This window comes from Cydia amplana, chromosome 6 (genome assembly GCF_948474715.1).
Source record: "Cydia amplana chromosome 6, ilCydAmpl1.1, whole genome shotgun sequence".
Classification (NCBI taxonomy): Eukaryota; Metazoa; Arthropoda; class Insecta; order Lepidoptera; family Tortricidae; genus Cydia; species Cydia amplana.
The window spans coordinates 7,988,643-8,010,961 of NC_086074.1; the positions used below are offsets into that span (position 1 = coordinate 7,988,643).

Sequence of the window (22,319 nt, forward strand, 5' to 3'; positions counted from 1 at the left end):
CACGGAGAGAATGGGGACTCATAACTACTACCTACTACGTATCGCGATCAAGTTTAGAAATTTAAATTCAGTACCGATGCTGAAGCGCTAAAGAAATGAAAAAGATACGGTGCGAACAAGAAGTGTAACGAGTCGTTACACTAAAACGAAACAAATACATTGGCATCATTTTCATAACGATGCCTATTTATGAGTCTGGGAGCGTGGCGCGTAAGCATCGCGCGGGGCGTGAAGCGAGCACTCGAGATACAAACCGGCCGCAAACATCCGAGTCGGCAACACCGAGAGCCGGGGCGGGGTGCGCGGGCGCGGGCGGGGGCTGGCATCACGGCGCGAGTACGGTACGCCGTGTTTATTCTGTTCTGCCGCATATATCGACCGGGCCCGTGGCGCGCGCCGCCCGGTCAGTCGCCGCCGCCGCTCGCACAGACCGCGCGTCTCGCCACCTCGTGACAGCTGCCAACCTACCTCGCACGCGACTAACAACTTAATAATATCAACAAATAACATCCATTATCACATACTGCAATAAACTATCATGCTGGAACGTTGTTACGATGAATAACGACTGAGTGTTAACGAACAAAACAAAAGATCTAATGTGTAATGTGATATTGTGTTGCTAAAGCTGTGTTGCATTTCTTCAGGCAGCTGTCCATACGGTAAGATTATGAAATAGTATGCTATTGCGCGCTTAAATAATGCAGGAATAACTGTACATGTAAAACATGTGAAAGGTCAAAGCTCAAGGCCTTGAAAACTTGACATTTTATACTACGCGTCTGTTTAACCATGTAGTAAACACGTTGCTACGATACTTAATGAGAATTTAACGGTGCCAGGCCTCATTTGAAATGCGTTAGTTAGATTGAATGTATATCGAAAGTTTAACAAGACGACTTGAAGTTTTCATTTCATCATTACCATAGATAGAGGTTATACTAGAACTCAAACTGGGATGACTTAAGTGCCCGTAGCAGGTGCTACGAAAGGCTATGGCGTAGCAAAGTTATAGCGACGCGTAGCAATAAGTGTCATATTCCTCGGGTTATTTACCTCCGTACGCTCGAGCAAGTTTATCCCGCAGTTCGCGCTCACTGAAATCACAAAACGTTTTTGGAAGAACGGTTATATTTACTCATTATTTCATGTAGATAAGCAGTCGCTACACCAATTAAATTTTAATGTAAATAGAATTTAATTGGTACTGTGTGGGAGCTACCGTAGGCAACAATTATTGTTATCTTTATAAAGTTTTAATTGCTAATGAACTCGGCCGATAAAGGAAAGTAAACCGTGATAATGCAACTGCGCCTCCAATTAATATAATATTGTCTTTATAAGATTAACTGACACATGAGCCCTTCCCAATAACATCATCCAGTAAATCAGACTAAAAGAAGCCGGTAGAACAGATTGAAATATAACTTGATTCAAATTAGAGCATTTGTACAAACAGACCCATATATGTAACCAATATGTAGGTACTTCGGGAATCCAACAACAACTTTTATTCTACCTACATATAAAATACATATGTTTTATTTGTCTAATAAAGGTATAAAACGTTGTAATCACTATTTTACCGTTACATTACATAACAGTAGTAGGTATGTAACAGCCGATGTCAAAAAATGTACGTATGTATCAATGTATGTATGTATCAAAAGGCATACACGTGCACAAATTCATTTGAATAAACATTTATGATATTTGAAATTCGGATGTGTGCATTTGCTACGGGAGTTTATGCTGCACTTGTATGATGCAGTACCTGATATTTAAATTACATGCTGCCGCTTTGCATAACGTAGATCATGTATAACCCGGTCGATGTATATGTATGAATATTATGGAATATTCACGTAAATTCCAACATTATACGATTTCATTTATTAGGGTTACGTACCCAAAGGGTATTGGATGGGTGACCGTTTTTTTGCTTGTTTTGCTCTATTTTTTGTTGATGGTGCGGAACCCTCCGTGCGCGAGTCCGACTCGCACTTGGCCAGTTTTTTTCAGAATCCAATCGGTACCGTATTATTCCTTGTTATTATTATTACAACTAAACAGATTCTCCAAGTTAGCTAAATTATTCAGATGATTCAATCACCGAGATTCCGAAAGCGGAGCTCCTGAAAAAACGAGCCTATTTACAGCTACAATCTCTTAGGCTTTATTTATAACCGGACCCGCCAACGATAGGCGTTTACCACTCGCTTAGTCAACGCTAAAATAGGCTTGACAATCTCCAAGACAGCGGACATGCAATTCCAACATTACACGCATAAGCGTTTAAATAGGGTAATTCCGGGGTAGATGGCCATAAGGAGGAGATTGCCCATACAAATATTTCATGGTTCTGATGGCTAGATGTCGCTAGTTCTTGTTTGTTCAGTGACAACGTCCCTCTATGCATGATAACGATTAAAAAAGGAAAATGGAGTTAATTTAGAAAGATAACTATTGCAGGTGTGGGAAAAAATATCAAGTGCCTCTTCTCCTCCATGCGTTGAATGCGCTGTTTGCGGTACTAGGTGGCCTAAACGGGGTCTTAAGAAGATAAGGGACTTGGGGAATAAAAATGAAAAATAAATTATACTCAAATGAAGAGCTATGTTATGGCCATCTCTCCTGTAATGGTATGATCATCACTCCCGGATACCTCGGGAGAGATGGCCAATTGTAAATTTTTTTGGAAACATTTTTTCAAGCTGTTCGCAAAAATCGCAATAGAAATATTTTTTTGTTTCTTTCATTTTCGAAAGTCAATTAATCAAAGTTTATGAAGAAGTAAATATTTCTTTAATTACATGTAAACTTATTTTTTTAAAAAACTATGGCCGACTACCCCGGAATTACCCTAGATTAAGAACGGAAACAAGCACTAAATCGTCTCCAGTGACAAATGTCCCGGCTGCAAGGCCGTCCACCGGCCTTGGGAGCGTGCATTAATCATGCGAATAAGGGTTACTTCCCTTCCCTTTAATTAATAACACCGTGACCAAACACTTCCGGGTCATAGGGGGTCAAAACAAACCGGGAAACTGTAAAACTGCTGCTTTAATCATACTTTAGGTACGTTTACGACCTATTGCAATTTAGTTCAACTTTCTTGGGGCCCGATTTTGATTTTGAAATAGACATCTATTAGATATATTTTAGACATCACTAAGGCGAATGCTACACGCTCGATATGAATCGCGATATTTAACGCGATATTAAGGCAATATTTATCTAGTAATATGTATCAACATATTACTACACATACGATACGAATCGCGTCAGTACCACGGTAAATTTCATTGAGTACACTCGTACGTTTCGCAATTATAATAAATAAAGCTATGAGTGACAATATGAATAAAGCTTGCGTTGCTATTATATTAGCGATAGCATTGAAAAGACATGTAAAGCGAAAAAAATGGACGAAATATTGGTTTCAAGAAAGAGAAAAATATACACATCTGAATTTATTAAATCAGATTCGGGAATACGCAATAAATTATAAGCAGCTGCTCATAGGCATTCGCCCTTTTCACTTTATTTATACTGCTCACATTTGAGCTGTCCCATACCTCAGGTAGTGTTTCTAACAAGAGTATGAATTCTTTCAAGTGTTTTTGATCGTTCGATTCAAGTACGGCGAGCGCCGCCTCAACATGTGCGTCCTCTTCCATCGCTGACAGAATGAATACTGACGCGATAAATATCGATTAGAGACTAGACACTGGATATTTATCGACGATACTGCATACAGATCGTGGATTTTTGGATTTCTAGAAATACAGCGATCCGTATCACGATACGTGATACACTTATACTACACACTCGATAAACATCGTGATCCTAGATTACGATCCAAATATCGCGATTCATATCGAGCGTGTAGCATTCGCCTAAGATACGATAACGATATGTTTAAGATCTAACCTGTCAAATTTGACATTTGCGCGATTCTGGAGATACTCTTGAACGATTTCCACAAGATATGACTTAGAGATCCAATTCACATCTAATAGATATCTAACTCTATCTAACGTAAAAGTGACATTGGTTGCCCGAATTGCGCTGCGAAAGAGAACTAGTTGAAATCTAAACTATATAACGTATCTAGAATGGATCTAATACGTGTCGTCTCTTGTGAATATCTTGAAGTTCGAATACGGCAGTTGTTCACCTTTTTGATTTTTAGATTGAAAAAAAAATACTTAAGTATAGTACTTTGTGCATTGTACTTATTAGTTATGTTTAGTAGTACGCGGCATCCTAGTTGGAGGAAGACAGAGGAGGTTTCTTAACGCCTTTGTTAATCTCTTATGGCTGCAACTTTATATTGCTAGTTCCGCAACTTGTTTTTTTACTACGTCTGTACTCTTATAAAGTTAAACAAAGATTTCTAGATGAAACACTGTATGTAACACTTGTAAACTATTTTAGACAGTGTTGCCAGAATTAAATAGTTAAATCATTTAATATTTATTAGATAGTATGTACGCTCTTGTGTGTTTATTTACGTTTATAGCCTAGTCCAATTTTAAATACCACAGAATACCAAGTATTCATATTCAATTGCGTTTTTAATTATTAGTTAAATTATACATCACTTTTTGTTGGTAATACGCCTCTTGACACCAAAAAGTCGTTTGATCTTGGGATATAATTAATTCCCCCTAAGTATATTATTTAGTCAAATACCGCAAAGATTTTATTTTTGCAGAGGTTGTCGGTCTCTAAATAAGTTTTATTTAGCTTCAGCCTATTAACTTCCCGGCAGCGGTCCGTTTAGTTTTAATTGGTGTTGTTTCAAGCCTACTTCAAATGTTTATTTACGATAGCTTACTTCTAATTAGCTGATAAAGTGCTTAAAAGACCTTTCAATTATACTTATCGAAGCTAAGGACAAATTCGTCCATCATCCTATGTATTACGTCACTTTTTTAAATCGTCTACAGTGCCATGTCGTCAACATACAATTCCTAAATCGTCGCCTTCCTAACTCTTCCACATTCTCCTAAATGCTCCATAGTGCTAACTCGTCACCATTCGTATATCTTAAATAGTAGAGTGTGACATGTTAACCCTTAAATGCATGATTTTTTCTTTTTGGCCGAAATTAATATATGTATCACATAATTGTTTGCCGTTTCTAGGAAAAATAGTAAAAAAAAATATATCATCGATTTTCACTGCGAAATCAGTGTTAAAAGTTGCATAGGCTAAATCATATTTTTGGAAATATATAGGTATTTGTAAAGGGTATAGGAAAAATCTTAACTGCCATCAGAAAGGTACACTATTTATGATGTTCCTATGATAAAGTTTGTAAATATAAAATAATTACAAACCCCGAAAAATCTGCCCAAAATCACATACTAAAAATCATCAACTTCCAGGTTTTTCCAAATTTTCCGACATTTCGTCTATAAACAAATGTAATTTTTATGAATTAAAATACTGCGTAAATTTATGTAATAATTCGGAAAATTTATTAGTTTTACTATTGAAATAATATACAAGAACAAATAGAATTTGTTTAATAATGCATAACATTTGATGTTTATGTTGTGTGTATAAATGCATCACTATGCATTTAAGGGTTAACACTGTTGTCGATATAGAAATGGCGACGACTTAGCACCATATTTGACGACCGTTCTGGCCTAGTGGGTAGTGACCCTGCCTGTGAAGCCGCGGTCCTGGGTTCGAATCCCAGTAAGGACATTTATTTGTGTGATGAGCACAGATATTTCTTCCCGAGTCATGGTTGGCTATGTATTTAAGTATTTGCATATTATATCTATCGTTGTCTGAGTACCCACAACACAAGTCTTCTTGAGCTTACCGTGGGGCTTAGTCAATTTGTGTAAAAATGTCCATTAATATTTATTTATTTATTATATAGGAATGTGTACGAGTTAATGAGAAGGCGACACAGTGAAACAAAGCGACAGCAAAATCGCCCTAATAAACACATATTAAAACGTAGGTAAGATGTTCATCGCATTTAGGTTTTCTTCTTCTTCTTATTTAAGAGCTGTGCTCTTGTCGGTGGAGCAATCTTCAACCCATCCGGTCCTCTGCGAACTCCTTAACCTTCTGGTATGATACGACCTGAACCTTTTATTTGTTTGAAATAATTTTTCCTCAGTTTTACTGTACATTATTTAAATTGTGCCACCACTGCCACCATTTTAGGCTCCTAGTTACCTACTTCGTAATTATTATCGCAGAGAACAAGCAGCCAAACGAATCATTATTTATTATTTATAACTGTTATAGACTCTAGTAGCCCACAAACCAAAATATACCATATAAATTGGATTTTAATTGGTCTAAACAAAATAAAAATATCTATTCAGCTTTGTTTTAAGGACAAACGCAATGAGACAAAAATGTTAATTAAAGCGGCGGTTAGTTGCATATATTTAAATAAGAAATTTTGAATTAAGTTCTTCCCACAATTAAATCCACTAACACCAGAATGTAGTGGTAAACTTTAACTAGGTACTTAACACTTTCATAATTTTCATGAACTACTTATCATTTGTAAACAGTCCTCGTTCCACTTTTGAGTATATTTTTCAAGTTTCCATAACAATAGGGACATATATAGGCAAAACGCATGCATAGGCCGCAGTATCAATTAGTTTACAATGTCTGTACAAGGTTCTATTAAATTGATTGTAGACCTAAGGATCATTTGTCATTGTCATTGTTGTACATTAGATATAATCAGCATTAGAACGTGCTGTTGAGGTGTACACAATGATCGATTCATTTATATTTTGGCAATAAAGTTGTGGCTACGATAATTTTTAACACCTCATCCCCTTATATTAGTTCCGGTACTGACTGTACCATGCGGAGCTAATGACAATGAATAATTGATAAATTTCCCTGGGTATAACGACATACATACTATATATACACGGTGTTTCCTGTAACAGGACTGCCGTCAAATGGTAAAACGCTGCAACTCGAGTTACAGCGTTTTAAGTAACCTTGGATCAAATGATTCCTTTCGTGTTCTTCTATCATCCCCTTTTTTCAGATTTTTGATATCTCTTTTAATTAACTCTGTAGAAAACTGTCAAAACGCGGCAACTATAGTCTGAGCATACCAAAACATTGTAACAAGATTTAACGCGTATTTATTTCAAATATATGATGATATATTGATGATATTGGGTAAAGCAGAACGCTGTAAGTGCTACCTACAGCGATCTGCTTGCATTATAATATTGTTAAATTAAGAGCATGTAATACGCCAAAATGCGGCAAGACACTGAGAAATGATCGTCATATCGTTTATTAAAGTTTAAAATAAAAAAGTCCAATTACGTAGTTAATTTCATTATTTTTAATTATATATCCATCTTAAGCACTGCACTTACAATGTTTTCTTCTTTCAATGAATCAGTTTATGAGTTATAACCTAATAGCCAAAACGATGCAACTAGGAAATAACTGTGGCAAAATGATGTAACTATGGAGTTACAGCATTTTGCTAAGACGTTTTCTTTGTTATTTTTTGTAGAATCCTATTGGCATATTGGCAAAACACTTTATAGCTAATATTTAAGTAAAACCACTAATTTATAAAAATTTCTTTAGACGTCTATATAAAATGCACTATTAGGTATATATTCATTAAATTTCAACATGATAAGTTCATAAATAGTAGGTGTTACAAAGGCCGAACTGTTTAAACCTTTAAACACGTTTTTCTCAAAACTATGTTTTTTGACTTGCAGCGTTCTACCATTTGACGGCAGAGGAGCAATAAACTGTAGGCTGTACTCCTCAAGCTGACCAACATTAGTTCAGCAACTTTTGAAAATAACTCATGTTTTGATTTTTATTACACTTTAAAGTTTATTCTAAGACGCAACGTATTGCAAATTTTATTATGCTTAAAGCGTGACAAGCAACGTCAAACACATTGATGTCAGCGTACATTGAAGGCAATATTTATTTTGTATGAAAAAGAGGAAGTCTAGAGGATCCATAATTTTTAAAAGTTGCTGAACGAATGTTGGCCAGTTTAAGGAGTACAGCCTTTAGTTTAACTTATTGCTACTGTTACAGGAAGCAACCTGTATATCATGGTTACTAGGTCTTTTAAATCAAATATCAAAGTCAGGTGCACGTTCAAAATGTCCTGTGTTCGTTCTACTCTTCTGTTTTCTCTCTTTCACACTTTTCAGGTATTCGCACGCAAATAATTAATTCATACATACATACTCACATACATACATACACATATAATTAAGTACATTTACATAAACACATCATTTACTTACACCTTTTTAACTTACTGAGACTTTAGATAATAGATAAAAAATTCTTTTTTTTTCTTAGCCTATGTGTGACCCACTGCTTGGCAAAGGCCTCTCCCCTGGTTCTCCATGACTCTCGATTCAGCGCTTCTTCCGGCCAGTTGTTAAGGAAGGCGTCAAAGTCGTCCCGCCATCTCTGCCTGGGCCTGCCCCGCCCACGCTTCTTCGCCGGCATCCACTTGATGGCTATGTTAGCCCACCTATCCGGATTAGGGTTTGCAATCCGGATCCGAAATGTATGAAATTATCCGGATCTGGATCCGGATCCGCGGATCTTTCCATACATTTCGGATCCGTCGTGCAAATCCTAATCCGGTTGCAATGCGATAGACGTGGCCGGCCCAGTCCCATTTCTTATTCACTTAGAATGTAATTGTTTTGATTTATAGCGGCAAAATCATTATTCGGTATTTCTCTAAGATTCCCACGTTACAGCCTGTGCCTAGTGTGGGGATCACTGTACTGCTTTTATTGATACTTCTGTATTACCTGAAATAAAAATATTTAGAATTGTTTAAATTTGAAAATGTCCTCAGAGTAATGACAGTATGTATTTAATATTCTTTTTAGCACCTAAGAATCATACAATGTATTTTATTAACGAAAGTTATTTATTAACACTGATTTAAACTTTCACGATTTTTACACATTATTAAATTATACAACGGGACTAAACAAAACCAAGACCAAGACCAAGTGCGGGTAGTTCGAAAAACTCGCGCGGTTAGACGATGCTGATGTCAACTTAAGCCAGTCTTCTCCGAGACCACGGGGACAACGCCGTCCTCGAAACGTCGGAGGTAAATCTTAAAACTTAGATACGCGATTAAGTTCCGTTGTATAATTTAATAAAGTTATTTATTTTCAATCAGTAACTAAAAGCAAATGAAAGGAAAACATATTTTATTCAAAAATTTTTATCAGTCACGCGTTTCAGAATAAGACCATTTCTGAATACAAAAGACCATTTCTGAATGAAGTTTAAGTTAACTTCAGTTATTTGTATATGTATATGACACCGTAAGATTGTGAACCTGTTTACAATCTAACGTAGGTTAGGTTAATTTATAATCTCTCTACCGTCAGTTTATAATTTAACTAGCGAGATTATAAACTGACGAGTGTTTACAATTTTACGGTGACATACTTATACAATTGTGTGGGTGTAAATATACACGGGATAAGATGGGACAATGTGTATTATCGCGATATTGTCCGAGGTATACCTCTGGTGCAACCTGCTGAAACTTTTTAATCTCTGAATTTTCTATAGCGCCGAGAAAGCTGAAGTTTCTCGGTCGCTCTCAGTAATAATCTATTCGTAATTTTATAGCTTTCTTTCTCGCGCACGTAGGACACGTTTTAACTTAAGAAGTTAGGAGTATTCTGAACATGTTTCAAGCGAGTTGTAGTTCAAAATATAAGGATATTTTCTTTGCTGTGATTGCGAGCAAAAAAAGTGCTATTTCTTTGATTCCGTTATAACTTATATTTTTACAGAAAAGTTATAAGCTGCTTATTATCCCTGCATCCCATACATACCTAAAATTGAAAAAAAAAACAGCAAATATCTACGTATGACCTGGTATGACACATCACTAGAGAGGTCTTTAAAAATAATGTTAAGGTTTAAAAAAAAAAGAGTTGTTGACGTTCGTTCTTTTAAAAATAATCTCTTTGAAAGTCGAAAATATTATTTAGACCTATAATAGACCTAATTATACTTAAATAGTGGTACATTTTCAAAGCCTTGACATTTTAGCAGCTGCCACCTATCAGCTTGAATACAATTGTAGGTACTGGTATTTGTAGGTTATACTATTTCCGTAGTCGACTCATTACGAGCACGAATAATGAATTAAATAAGACACTTGAGTTCACTTGACTACAAAGGGTGGGCAGAATCGTCGTCCATAATACAGTTAAATGGCCCCGCTACTATTGTACTAGTAGCCTATTCGAACTTACTAATATACATATATAATAGTATTTTATGCAACCGTTGTTTAAGAGAGGTCAAAAAAGGCGAGTGGCGTGAGTGATTTTTATTTTAGTTTCAGTAAAATACTAACTTACAACCTATATATTCCTTTTGTTTGTTTTATCTTTTAATTATACCCATGACATTTAATCCTGATAAACGTCATAGGTAATTAAATTGTAGAGTTTCGTTATTCGCTAGGTGCACGACTGGTGCTGCCCTCATTCTGTCGGGCTTTCTACGTTAAATCTTATGGAGTAAAATTAGTTCAAGCGGCTGCCGCTAGTACTAATGTCGGACATTCCATAAGATTACCTGTGTTTGTTACGATCAACGCCACTTCCCCCTCCACCGACTTCGCACCTTGCCAATATGCTGCTACAGACTGTTAAAGCGTTCGATAAGTATTACTCATAATGTAGAATAATATATATAACAATATTGTATCTATGTACGTGTAGTATTCCGACTGAGATATTCATCTGATAGTAAAATATAAATGAACGCGGATAAGGCCTCGAGGCTTTGAACACAACGGCTTTATTACGTAAGAGGCGGGCGGTCAAGGCCAGACTGGAGCCCCAAATTCCACACCTAACACTGGACAGATATAACTACAGTCGTAGTATAGATGGTCAAACCAATTTGTCAGTAAATAGGAACAAAAAAACTATACTCAACCTTTTCTTTTGGGTGCTAGTACTTGTGTAAGACAAAGATAGTATGACTCTCTCTGTCTATGCTTGAAATAAGATAGTCCTTTGACACACTATATGTATGTATATAGTACTACGCAATATGCATACTATGCATATCAAAAATAATTAATATTTAATAAAATAATTAACTTAAAAGGTAATAATAAAATAACATTAAAACAAACTATGAATTAAATATTTAAAAACTAAACTAAAATTAAATTAAACCTACTTAAAATTAAACTAATACTTACAATATTATATAAAAACTAAAATATACTAATAAAATAATTTGATTTGTTCCCAAAGTTGTGTAAAAAAGACTAATTAATTTTATATTAGATTAGCACTCTTATCCAGTCAGTGTACCTATTAAAGCTCTACACCAATCTACGCCATTTGTTCTGCTAAACACGGAAACTCGCTACACTACGCGTACGTCGTAAAAGGTGGTGCAACTGCTACAGACAGGCATGCGCGTTTAAAAAGTTTGCAATAGGTACCATAACCAAGGACTCGAAACATAATATACCTAGAGCTTAGGATGTAAAAAAAAAATGTAATTAAGTACCTACGAGTACAAAATAAACCCTCCATAACATTTTACAGCATAGACTAGGAATCCTCTAGACGGAGTTTAGAGCAATTATTTCATGAAACCGATGCTGCCAAAAATACGGGTGTGTGGGGGGACGAGGTGAGCGAATCCCGTGCCGTAATTGGTCCGTTCAAAGACATGGACCAATCACGGCACGGGATTGACTCGAAGATGGAGTAAAACTACCGTATCAGTGGCAGAGGGGGTAGCGTTACTATGCTCAGTCTAGAGGATGTCTTGTCTGTGTTTTACAGTAACATTTGAGCTTATGTTGTAAAATGAAGGTTATAACTAGCAAAAAGCAGAGCTTTGTAAGGGCTCGCGGAGTTTTTCTACCTAAAAGTGACAGTCCATTTCCAACCGCAGCTGCACTACTGTTCATTTTCCTATGGAAATTGACAGTAACAGCGACGCATTCAGTACCAGTAGTGCAGCTGCGGTCAGAAATGGAATGTTACCCTAAACGTACCGGACCGCGACTTTGATCCAGTCCGAGGCTTGTTCTATATTCGATCGAGTGGGTAAGTAATAAGTCCGTTAAGGACGCAGCTATAAGTGAGAGCAAGAAAGAAATATACCTACTAATTGGACCCCGGTCGCTGTCCGGTACGCCTGTCTGTTACAACTTTTACTTTGTCAATTAAAACGTGTCCAGACGACAAAATCAAATTTCCAATATCATCCACACGAAATATACAATTTCATAAGCGCTTATTACATCCTGCACGGTCGCCCAGCCCAGTACTTTTTGTAAGGAAGCCAACTGGCTTTCCTACATAATGTTGGGTCAGCGAGCCAATGTCCTTGAATTTATTTATGCATCCACACCACACAATTGAGCGTAAAACTATCCCGTCTGGACACCTACTGGCGGTAATCATAAACTTACGTATAATTTGCTCTCTTAAGTGCTCATCAAGACGAGTGAGATGACCAAAACAGCGTGTGCCTATGTTGCAAGTGTTGCAACAAACGTGAGTTCCACTAAATACTGCCAGGGTTCAGCTATAGCTCTATCTTGAGTATCTCCTAAGTGCTCAAAAAGACGAGTCGGATAACCAAAACAGAGTGTGCCTATATTGTATAAAACCCGAGCTCTACTAGGTACTGCCAGAGTTCAGCATCAGCTACCTTGGGTACTACTCTACCAAGTGATCATCATATCGAGTCGGATATCCAAAACAGCGTGTGTCTATGTTGCACCAAACCCGAGCTCTACTAGATACTGCCAGGGTTCAGCATCAGCTCTATCTTGGGTACTACTCTCCTAAGTGCTCATCAAGACGAGTGAGATGACCAAAACATCGTGTGCCTATATTGCAACAAACCTGAGTTTCACTAAATACTGCCAGGGTTCAGCTACAGCTCTATTTTAGGTATCTCACAAGTGCTCAAAAAAACGAATAGGATGACCAAAACAGCGTTTGCCTATGTTGCACCAAACCTGAGTTCCAATAGGTACTGCCAGGGTTCAGCATCAGCTCTTTCTTGGGTACTGCTCTCCCAAGTGCTCATTCTAACGAGTCGGATGTCTAAAACAGCGTGTATCTATGTTGCACCAAACCTGAGTTCTACTAGGTACAGCCAGGGTTTAGCATCAGCTCATCAGCTCTATCTTGGGTACTGCTCTCCCAAATGCGCATCAAGATGTGTCGGATGACTAAAACAGAGTGTGCCTATGTTGCACCAAACCTGAGTTCTACTAGGTACAGCCAGGGTTCAGCATCAGCTCATCAGCTCTATCTTGGGTACTGCTCTCCCAAGTGACCATCAAGAAGTGTCGAATGACTAAAACAGCGTGTGCCTATGTTGCACCAAACCTGAGTTCCACTAGGTACAGCCAGGGTTCAGCATCAGCTCTATCTTGGGTACTACTCTCCTAAGTGCTCATCAAGACGAGTCGGATGACCAAAACAGCGTGTGCATATGTTGTATTAAACGCCAGCTCCACTAGGTACTGCCAGGGTTCAGCATCAGCTATCTTGCGTACTGCTCTACCAAGTGATCATCATGACGAGTCGGATGTCCAACCCAGTGTGTGTCTATGTTGCACCAAACCTGAGTTCCGCTAGGTACAGCCAGGGTTCAGCATCAGCTCTATCGTACTGCTCTCCCAAGTGCTCATCAAGACGTGTCGAATTACTAAAACAGCGTGTGCCTATGTTGCACCAAACCTGAGTTCCACTAGGAACTGCCAGGGTTCTGGGTCATTTTGTTGAACTGCACGCCGACGTTGCAATTGGCGTGCAGTCGGCGTGCAGTTTCCATACAAGTTGCAGTCGGGTTGTAGCCCGTCTACAACCCGACTGCGACTGTTAGGGCCGATCGATACAGACGGCCTAATATACTTATCTTTATTTATAATTTTGGCAGTTCCAGCAATAGTAACACTAAAACTGTTTCTCGAACTGATAATACCTACCCGATTTAAGTTTGCTACCACAACATGACTGATCAGTTCATCGGCGTCACAGAACAGAACATACGAGTAAATTGACCTCCGCAGTGAATATATACAGCAAGATTAAGGGCAAAAAACGGGACCCTATCACTAGTTAAGACTTCGCTGTCCGTCCGTCCGTCCGTCCGTCCGCCCGTCCGCCCGTCCGTCCGTCTGTCACCAGGCTGTATCTTATGAACTGCGATAGCCAGACAGTTGAAATTTTCACAAATGATGTATCTCTTTTACCGCTATAACGACAAATACTAAAAATAAAATAAAATAAATATTTAACGGGGGCTCCCATACAACAAACACGATTTTTTTGCTCTATTTTTTGTTGATGGTGCGGAACCCTCCGTGCGCGAGACCGACTCGCACTTGGCCTGTTTTTTTGTATTCATCGTTGTTAGCACATAGTACATTTAGCACGAATTTTAATTCATAATTTTTCTAACAGATGGCGCTAGTAGTAATACAAAGTGTTATTCCTTTATTTTTTATTTTTTAGGTTTATAAAATGATATTTTTATGTTTGATAACACATCTAGACATGAATTTAAATTACTATGTTAAATTTCAAACCTATAAGTGCGATAGTTTTTCCGTAAAGTGTACCACAAGAATGCATAGTTTGTCGAATAGTGATAGGGCTCGCTTCGCTCGCCCTAATAATGTTATGTTTCATAGCGAACCCTGAATTTTCGCAAACATTCATGTTAACTACTCGCAGTCACGTTGTTATGAAACGATACAGAATTTCTAATAATGACATAAAAGCCTATAAGGGATGATGACACATGTTGAATTTTATAACAAAATCTAGTAAAATAGATAGCAAACCCACATTATCACAATAATGTGGGTTTTAAAATAAAATATTGAAAAATTACAAAAAGACAGGACCTGAAAGTTTCAAAATTTAAGTTTTTTTTAACTTCCAAAAACGATAAAAGTAAGGGTACCATTCGATTCCTTACATTACATCCAAAAAAATATTGTATAGCAACTATACAGGGTGCCCAGTAATTAGTCGATAACCTTCTAACCACCGACAGAGCACCTTAGGCTGGTCCAGAAAATGCACTTATAGGTCTAGTAAAAGTTTCGTGGTTTTCGAGATAATCGAACTTTTCTATCTTTTTTAATAGCATCGAGTAGCGGAACTATCAGTACTGCTACAACTATTGTCAAGTAGCAGTACTGATAGTTCCGCTACTCGATGGTAGATGTAGACACTGAAATGAATAGTATTTTTGAACCAAAACTGATGTATGGAGTGAGCACTCTTTTCTTACTATATTTCTCTATGGTGCCGTGTAGGGTTTGCACGACGGATCCGAAATGTATGGGAATATCCGCGGATCCGGATCCAGATCCGGATAATTTCATATATTTCGGATCCGCAAACCCTAGTGCCGTGGATGTGTATATGGATGTCGAATCCCCGAGCCCTCATTCCGACGTTCCCTGTAGTGATATCATAAACATTGATCATGCGAAATTAGATTAGAATGTCAATATATACTCAATTACTCACTTATCGATTTTATAGTTGAAGCTCAATAAAATAAATGTGTGTTAGTGTATAATATGGCTTTCGAATTCAAACTATACAGAGTAGACAGTAATTCGCACAGTTTTGATCAAAACATCTATAGGCATATCAATTCAGGCGGCCTAGCCAAGGTGACAATCGCTTGCGCTTCGCCATCGAATCGCTTTGTGTCTCTATCACTCTTCCTTCTTAATGCTATATATAAGCGATTGGCATGTTGTCTACGCAGTGGCGGATTTCCCATAAGGCACAGTAGGCTCGAGCCTAGGGCGGTGAGATATTAGGGGCGGCAAATTGTGGCAAAAAATCGCTGATGATAACAAGAAATAACACAAAATTATTCATATATAGGCAACGAATTCTCAAAAAAAGGTATAGAGAGAAATGCTTGGAACACAATTTTTGACTTCGTAACTTTGTTTGAACTACTTAGGAGGTGAACATATCAAAAGTCCCCGGCCGTAGCTAATGAGCCGGGGAAAGAGGGAGATTTGAAGGTCCCATTTTTCGATTTTTCGCTTATACTTATCTCGGTAACTATGCGTTCTAACGACTGATCATTGTACAAAATGAAAGCTGATTAAATTTGCTACAAGTTTTATTTAGTACAGTTTTTCGATATCATAAGCATCAGCAATCATTGCCGTAGATAAATTACAGTTAAGTCGATCAGCTGATGCTTTTCAGCCATCTTGGCGCGAACTAAACTGCGAAATCACCGAGAACTTTGCGAGTGTGGAGTCATACGTCAACGTCGCGATATATTCGCTCCGCGAAGTCGAGCCGCGATTCACGCGCAATAGTCTGAAGGGGGGCTTGTATAGGGCCCTCCACACTCGTGCAGGAAGCCGCGAACGCGAGTGTGGAGTCAATTTCGCAGATCTGCTACACTGTTAAAATCTTTCGGGTTCCTTTCCTCGAGAGCACTGTGAATATTATTGATGGAAATTTAATGCAAAATTATAGACATTCAAGAGCGGCTTTCTCAAAAACTAAACAAGATACCTATCGAAAAACTCGACTGTATAAAACTTGTAGCAAATTTAATCAGCTTTCATTTTGTATAATATCATGTCACAAGGACGCATAGTTTCTAAGATATTATAAGCGAAAAACCGAAAAATGGGACCTTTAAATCAAACCCCCCACCACCGCTCAAGGGTTACGGCCGGCGATTTTTGATATTTTCACCTCCTAACGAGTCCAAACAAAGTTACTTAGTAAAAAATGTGTCCAAGCATTCGTTTTCGTTGCCTGACCTAAATGCAGTCAGTATGATGGGTGCTGATACTGAGAAAGGGGCGGCTACAGGGTCTGAGCCTAGGGCGGCAAAGACTGCAAATCCGCCACTGTGTCTACGGGGCCAGATGTTTAATTTCAATAAGGTTATGCATTTGGAAGAAAAGCTTTAGGCATCCCTAATTAACGATAACGCCAAAATATAATTCTTGATGTTCAAGAAAAATAGTCCCCGTATTTGATCGTGTAGGTTCCGTACACGTGTACGGAGGTTTCCAACTTTTACTCCCGCATAAGAGAAACAATGTTAAATTCAAACGAGACTAAGAAATTTCCATTTATATGTTGTTCTTTTTCCTCGAGCCAAACATTTCTCTAAAAACATATTACAAAGTGTGCGGTCGCAGTACTCGTGTTCAAAACAGAAAAGCATAAAACAGACAGTCTACACACCTGCATACAATTAATTAAGTAGGTTAACATTTGGGGCAGAGAGGGCCCTAAAGCACCAATGTAAACCAATTAAAAGTGCCCGTAAGTTTTATACGTTTGTTTCGAAACTTTCGGTACATAAATTGTCCAGCTAAGCTGTTTTTATTTTAACTGCGCTGCGTCATTATTATTTTATTTGATTAGGTATAAGCGTGTGATTTAATTGAAAGCGCTATGCCAAACATACAAGTTGTTAGGTTAAGTTTACCTTATAATTTTAACTTTTATACTGAAATGAAATCATTTAGAACATTAGAACTTGGAATGAGAGAAAGTTATACATAAATGTATTATCTGAGCGTTTCTTTTATTTTTTGCCATATTTATTATTGTAAGCTTTTTTGCCACTTTTGTGTTATTTATACTCAGAATCACGAGCTCTTTCGATCCTAATGGGATAAAAAAATATCCCAGAGTTTTTTTCCACTTGTGTTACCATCTCCCCATATACTTTGTATGGCTGTAACAAAAAGGAAAATTTGAAAAATGCATGGAAATTTTAGGACACTTTTTTCTCCTATAAGAACGAAAAGGGCTCGCGATCCTGACTAGAAATAACGAAAAGTGGCAAAAAGGTCACGTATATAAATATGGCAAAAAATAAAAGAAAGAAACGCTCATCTTACTGTTCACATCATGTGATCTGTGGTCCAATGGAGTTTCCAAGGCACACAGAAAAGCCGATTATCTAGATGTATATCACGCCGCAACAATGTCCCCGCAATGTGTTGGAGACAATATACATTGTATGTTCCCAGTTATGTCGCATGCTTAAACGAAGTGTAAAAAAATTACTATTACCTATTATGATGATCTAGGTATGCTATGTACGGGTATTTCTTTCTTCGTCTCAAATTACGACCGACTGCCGTATTCGAACTTTAAGATATTCACAAGAGACGACACGTACTAGATCCATTCTAGATACGTTATTATAGTTTAGATATCAACTAGTTCTCTTTTTCAGCGCAATTCGGGCAACTAATGTCTATTGGATGTGAATTGGATCTCTAAGTCATATCCTGTGGAAATCGTTCAAGAGTATATCCAGAATCGCGCAAATGTCAAATTTGACAGGTTAGATCTTAAACATATCGTTATCGTATCTTGCTGATGTCTAAAAGATATCTAATAGATGTCTATTTCAAAATCCGAATCGGGCCCCGAGATGAAAGAGAGAGTTGTTAAGTCGGATTATAAGGCCGAATCTTTCAGACTAAATTTTGCAAACATAAAATCCAATAGCATTGGCAAATACATGTGTTCCATTTTTTATTAAATGTGTATATATTTACGAGCATGAAGTAATTATGGCGCCCCTCTTCCAGACAGTGATCTAGAATTTGCCCGTTTTTGTCCCGAACTGAAAAAATCCCATTGCTTATGCCCCGACCTTACGTTAGTAATGCCTTGTAGGTAGATGTCTGTTACGGTTTTACCATGGAGTCGGGTATTGATTGATATCGAACGCCGTATGCCCACTTGATTCGACAATTAATTAATGCTTTCGATTGAAGTCGGCCATCCACGCGCAATCACATCATGTGGCAACTAGCTGCACAGGACAATTACAACCGTGAAATATAACGTGAGCCGTAATATTACAGTTATAAATACAGCTGAAGGTTTTTATTTGACTAGAAAACGAGCTATTTTTTGCTGCACAATATTCGTGTACAATCGTCTGCTCGTTTGCCTCCTAAATAAATAAAAATAATTCTAACAATCATTATTAAAATACACGCGAACGAAGTCGCGGGCAACCAAAAGTTGTGTAACTTTCTTTAATCACTATCTCAATCTATCAATAGTTGCGTTCCCACTTAAAATAAACATATTTTAAGCCCTACTACAAACGTACCTACTAAAATAGGTGTATGCACCTACGTCATCCAGCATCGGTCAAGAATAGATTTCAGAGTATATTCTCCCCCTCTGAAGTACTTAAAGGGTGACTATTTTTAGGTACTATTAGTTACAGGGCATCTGTCATGACTGCATTACTTTCTTATTCGCGATTCGTCTGGGACAAGCCTATGGATGGACACTGTACGGGGAAAATTTTAATTACTGTAATCTAACGATGCAAAATCGGAGACATGCGAATGCGTTGGTTGGCAGATTTTTGTATTTTTCGGGCACATGATCCCGAAGGGCCGAAAGGGCTCCTAGTAAACCATCTAAGTATCCTTTAAAATTGTGGGATGCTCAATTCGATTATTTATTGTTATTAGGGCATATTGATTGGCAACTGAACTCAGAGGCCCCCGTTATAGCTCCACACTTTATGGTAATGTCGCGAACCTCCGCGCTCGGCGTTATTAAGTTTACTTACGCTCTGTAGCCCGGGCCTTAATCGACACATTACTGAAAGATAGCAGGCTGCTGCACGATCATATCACAGCCATTCCCTGTAATGGCTTATATAACCGTTACTCTTATAAAAGACGGGCATAACGCGAGTACTCCGGTTGCTCCAAATAAACCTTAACACGAAATACACAAGTCCAGTGTATAAATGAACGTGAAACACGACTAACATTCAATCTTACGAGGCTATTAAATGTTTATACTAGTAGATAAGTTTGTCAAGCACATAATTTAATAGAACACTAATTTAAAGCTTATGTATATTACACGAATTCCCGCAAGAGGATTGACATCTAACTAAGAGTTGATTCATAGTAAATTATTAGGTGAAATTAAACGCTTAGGTATTCGGGGCTGTTAACTTTGTTTAACCTACTTATCCTTCAGATCTAAGACTAATAACAGTACGGTATATGACTTTACGTTATACATAGATAGTTTTACTAGTCCAACCTCGCGCTCACATTAACGTTAATAATTTTTCGGGAAAATCTCGACCTGTGAGGATTAGGGCGCAAATTTGGAAAACTATGCAGTTATATAGGTACCTACGCAACCTCCGAGGTCGACTTGCTCCGAGTTCACGACTATACTAATTGGACACTAGGTCCAATAACCCAGCCAACTGCCTAATTACTGAATAAACCCTTTGCCGCTCCTAAATTCCAACAAAAACCTAAACAATATTTTGTAGCCCAATTATAATAATCTAAGGAAAAGGATAGACGACAGCTTTGAAAATTGCTATCTAAAATGTGCCCGAAATATAAATACTTACGTAATATTACCCAAATATTTTCTTTTAGCTGTGTTGCGAACATTAAGCGATTTTTAACCGTCAATTTCAGAGCAAAGTAGAATGATTATCTAAAGACGGGTGCTTCAAAGTCGCGGTAGAAAAGGCAACTCGACTATGTTATTGTACAAAGGTGGCTCGAGGCTCAATAGAGATACAACACGGGGAGGCGACCTTTCAGGCCCTCCACTGTCATTCACTGAATAACTTGCCCTTTTCTGCACAATGGCGCTGGATCTAGAAGCAAGTTAGTTTCCAAAGGGTTACGGATCGAACATACTTAATTTTGTTATTTTTAAATATCACTGAGACAATACAATGGCAACGACGTTGGATTTTTATCGTACGAAAATGTCGCATTAAATTAACAACACCTGGGGTTAAGGAAAAGAAAAACCTTTCCAATAGGTACTTATTTTACTTAACCAAAATAATAACAATCATAACGAGTCATTTCAGCGAACGGTCTCATAGCGAAGAGTCTCGACCAACACCTGGTGATAATAATAACGCTAGGCTTAAGGGTCAGATGCAGAGAGCGGTGGTCTTGGACATGGCGCGGATAGTCCACCGCGGTGGACCGTTCGCTGAAATGAGTCGTTATGATTGTTATTATTTTGGTTTAGTAAATTTTGTTATTATAAGTATTTACTGGTTCCTCTCTCTGCAGCCCTGACCACCGACAGCTTGGGCCTTGCCTCGCTGCTGGCGGCACCCTCGGTTAGTTTATTTAAATAATGTGTTACTTTTAATAATCCTTAACCGGCTAATTGCGAGTCGGACCACGCATAAAAATTAAGACAGAAAGTCAACAAAAATTTAAAAACCGCAAAAATGATTTCAGTATAGATAAGATAGTTTATTCAAGTAGGCATACAACAAAGCACTTATGAACGTCAAATAAAGCTACACCGGCTCCAACCCTACACCTCTGCCTCGAGAAGATTTAAATCCCCCTCAATTGGAGGAGTATGTCACACAAGATACTATATTTTAACCATCGCATGCAAAAAACGTTATCCTTGGCCTCGACCAAAGGCTTGCATAAAAAATATAAAGCAAGTCTTATTTCCAAAACCCCAAGCATTTCAGTCAGTTTTGTATTAGCAGTAAATAACCGGTAACGGCGTTCTTCAAGGCCCGGCCTTCAAAGAAAATTGCCAGTACCGCGAGTTGCACGTTTTTGCATAAACCCACTGCAAGCCGGTAAACGCTGGCTTAATGAAACACCGGCTCAAAATTACCATGAAAATATGACCAAGGAAACGTCCGTGACAAACCGCCTATGTAGGCATGCTATACCAGTTTAAACTCCTAATAGGTATAATTTCCAGCGTATTGATCGCAAATAAAAACTAAAACGTAATTACCTAGCAATTACGTTTTAGTTTTTGTTAATTTTATCAGATACTTACACAAACATTGTATGTAGGTAGGTACATACCTACTATTATATACATACCTATCACTATTGAAAAACTGTATGTCAATAAAATTTTAAAGTAGTAGTAGTATAAGACTTGATAAAGTTAAGAGTGTGTTATATTCGTGACTCACCTTAAATAACCGTCATTAACTGTTTGTAATAGCTGAAATGTCTATTCATCCATCGATCACTATAACTACTTGATAAATGCCAGAATACATCCAATACTTTTCAGCCTTCAAATTACTGTTCATTTGTTTGATTAGCCTAGACACAACAAAGCGATGCCCTCGTACCAAGCTAAAAGAACCTACAAATATTATCGTCTCAAAGTAAATACGTCGTTTTAGAATACGTGCGGGATACGCGTAGCTAACGC

At 37.8% G+C, this 22,319-nt stretch overlaps 1 protein-coding gene across 1 annotated transcript in view; it reads left to right on the plus strand.

Moving 5' to 3' along the window:
- The first annotated feature begins 300 nt into the window (after positions 1-300).
- LOC134648763 (heparan sulfate glucosamine 3-O-sulfotransferase 5) overlaps positions 301-22,319 on the plus strand; it is a 43,028-nt gene continuing 21,009 nt past the window's right edge. Inside the window, exon 1 of the mRNA XM_063503310.1 lies at positions 301-662. The gene's annotated coding sequence lies outside the window, so the exon portion shown is untranslated. The remainder of the gene's footprint in view (positions 663-22,319) is intronic.